We start from the raw sequence: 3682 nt of genomic DNA on the forward strand, positions 1-3682 counted from the left end.
ACGGGTTGGTGGACTCTGGGCTGGCCGCATCGGTCCCCTGCGGCGGGGGTGTGGTGGCTGCTGAGACCGGTGGCCCTGTGCCGGAGTGGGACCATTTTGAGGGTTGGCGTGTGCCTGTCTCCGGGGAGCCGGAGGCGGGCCTCCCTGCCGGTGTGCGGGGGCGGACCTGGGGGTGGAGACCTGGGTGACCTGCGTCCGGGGGACTCCCTCTGGGGGTGCCTGCCTGTGCCCGGAGGGGTGTCTCTCCCCTGGGGCGCTGCCCCTGCTCGGGTGGGGCGCGGCCTGCCCTAGCGGTCCGACGCCCTCTGGTAACTGCTCGGGCCTGTTGCAGGGGGGGGTTGGTGGACTACTCAGGCTAGAACCTTCATTGGGCCCTGGGCGGAGGCTGGCCCTCAATGCACAACCGCAGAGTATGTGTGTGGGTTTGAGTGTCACACTACACGGGGCGAGCATGGGCATACTTGAGGAGAGAATGGGTAAGTGTGAAAGAAGGGTGAGGATGGCTCTGGCTGTGCTGCGTGTGGCGCCTGGGCAGTAGTACTGCGGTCCCTGGTGTCACCCACCTTCAGTGCACTTTAGTTCCACACACTCACGTCCAAGCTGGGTTGCAGGGTTCTGGGGTACCTTTTTCTGCTGCCCTCTGCGTCCCCCGGCTTGGGGGGGTTCGTCGGGGCTCGGGAGGAGCTGCTGTCCCTGCCTGGGGCCACATGGACGGCAGGCCGGAGACCTACCCTCCCCACGAATGTGATCAAGCGAATGGTGTGGGTGCGAGAATGTATCTGAGAGTGCATTGGTTCACGTATGATTGACTAGTTTGTTGTGAGAGAGTCTATGGTGTTTGTATGTGTTGATGTGATGATGTGTGTTGCACATGTGAGTGGGTGTATGCGTCTGTGTTTGTGTGAGTTGGTATGCGTGTGGTGCGGTTGAAGTGTGGGGGGTCCGGTTTTTTGCCCGGGGTACGATGATCGTCTGCCTGGGTGGTCTCTTTTCTGCTGACCCCATCAATTGCTGGCCTTGTGCTGCAGGCCGTTGTGGCGCCAGGGGATGAGGTCGGGCCGATGGGGTAGGCCCCGCTCCGCTCGTGTGGGGGTGGTGGACTGGGGGCGGGCCCCACTCTGGGCGCGGGGGCATCTTCTGGCGGGCTCCCTACGGACCGTGGGTCCTCGGGCTCTACTCTTTCAGGCCGACCCTCCCGCCGGGGGGAGTGTTTGCCCTTGGTTCTCATGGGGCGGACAGCGTTGACCCCCGGTGGCCCACTCTGGCCTCGGGTGCTGTCTCTGTGGCTGCTGCAGCTCTGCCTGGGGGGCTCTGTGTGGGCGGCTTGGGTCGCAACACCTGCCCTCCTGGAACTGAAGGTGTGTGGGCTCTCTGGCTGCTGGGATTCCTTCCTCTGCTTGCTGGATGGGCGTAGTGGCGGAGCCCCTCACATCACCCTGGCTTCCACAAGTGGCATTGTTCATGCACCAACGTCTGCCTCATCCTTTGGGTGAATAATGTTAAGCTACAGCCTTACTAACCTTGTAGTGGGACACTTTCCAAATCCAACTGTAAGTATTATTGATACTTATCACTACCAATATGAATAATGTGTGAATATGGAATTTGTGGTGTTGTATGTCATGACTTTTATTAAGTAGTATGGGATATGTATAATAATGCACATATGTATGTATATTGTATGTATATGTTTGAATTAGTATGTGCACATACCTTAGCACTATTATTGGTATTAGTATTAATCTCCAAGGTAAACCACAGTACAAAAATTGTTCAGTTATGAATGTGTTAGCCTAAGGTACATCCCTGCTTCTTATTTATTTTTTTTTTATTTATTTTTTTGCTCCGATTGTTTACTTAACAGATTTGCTTGGTTTCAGCAGCTGGTTGCACCCCTTACCCCCACCCACCCTCCCGCATACACACCCTAAAGCAGACCTTTAAACCTGTCCACCAACACAGCAACATCACACACATTTTGGATTAGCTAAATAAACCATTAAATAAACCATAAATCAGGAAGAGTATATATATTCTATAAATACTCTTCTTGTTAAAGCAAAGCTGTCCATCACAATATGGCATTCAGCGTAATATATGCTGCTTGCTAAACTGCTGGACAGAACAAAAAAAAAAAAAAAGAAAAGTTGACTTCATGTCAGAGCTGAATGTTATACTTCCTTTTTTTAATCATAGATAAGCATCGCCAGCTCACGCTGCCATAGCTGCCAAACTACCTTCTGGAGGTTTATCAGTTACTGGGTGTATTAGGTTGAATTGGACTTTACAAATGTACCTAATGAAGTTATTAAATTCTCATTCTATATGTTCGGCCATATTGACTTGAATGTAGTGTGTGTCAGCCTGCTTGCTTCAGGAGCTGTTTTCAATTAAAATAAGAACATTTGAATCTTCTAATCAAGCTTAGATAAACATAGAGAGCCTCTTTTCAGACAACTATCACACTCTGGACCCATTCTTGACTTTTGGTTCACTCTTTTCTGTTTTATTTTGATGCTCTTCCGGTTACCACTGCTCCAGGTCTAACCTGAGCTTCACATACAGTCACATGACTCACACAGCTGCAATCAATTATCAATCTACCTTGTATTTAGTCTCCAGTACTCACCTTAGTCCTCTGCCAGATTGTCACATGTTATCATCACTTTCCAACATTATCTTTGACTGACCCTGTTTTTGAACCCTGCACCAACCTTGTCTGAATTCTGATCCTGCCTGACCTCTGTCTGTACCGCCGCCTGGTTTGGCTGTCTGGTTACCTGTAAATTCTGTCTCCATTCTGATTTCGTCTGAACTCTGTCTGTACCGTCGCCTGATCTAACTACCTGGTTACCAGTCAACGTCTGTCCAACCTCTGATTATGCTTGAACCTTATCTGTACCGTCGCCTGATCTGACCGCCTGTTACCTGACCACTGAACTTGTTTTTCTGGATCTGATTAAAGCCTGTAATCTTTCCTACCTGTCTCAAGTGCCGTGCATGTGGGTCCTTCCATATTTAGAAGCCTGACAACCAGATTGTCTGAAACTTGGGTCATTGCAACTACATTCTTTTAGAGCAGAAATGTTTCTTAGGGAGCTTCTACATGATACGTCCTTCATACGGGATATGGTCTTCACAACTTCTCACAGTCCTGTTCAACCGATGAGCCAGTTCTTTACGGGTGTAAAAGGAAGCCTATTGTAAATGAAGGACAATGCGTACATTTACTCATACTGAAGGTTCCTGCACTTTTGGTAATGTTTCTACTTTAAGAAAAGTCTGTAAGTTAACTTGAAAATTATTGAGCCATCACAATCAGCCGAGCGTGGTGACATTTGGCAGTAAAAGGTGACTGAAATGACACAGAACTGAAAGAATATCAGCTGGCATGACTCTGGTAACACATATATGTATTCAGTTGTCCATTTATTACTGGATATGGTGGATGATGTTGCTGATTTCCTGCTACAACCAGGCCCGATGTCTGTCCATTCTTCTCGCCTTGTCAACAGAAAATGGGGTGCGCAGATCTTTGTATTTTGTGTCACTTGAATCTGTGTGGTAAACAAAATACACCAGAGGCAAGCATCAAACTAAGTCTCTAGCTGGGAGCTACTGTGTCTTAACCACTAGGCTGTTGGTCCTCTGAGGGTGACCTACTGTATGGACAGACACTAAA

Source organism: Betta splendens, chromosome 13 (genome assembly GCF_900634795.4).
Source record: "Betta splendens chromosome 13, fBetSpl5.4, whole genome shotgun sequence".
Taxonomy (NCBI): domain Eukaryota; kingdom Metazoa; phylum Chordata; class Actinopteri; order Anabantiformes; family Osphronemidae; genus Betta; species Betta splendens.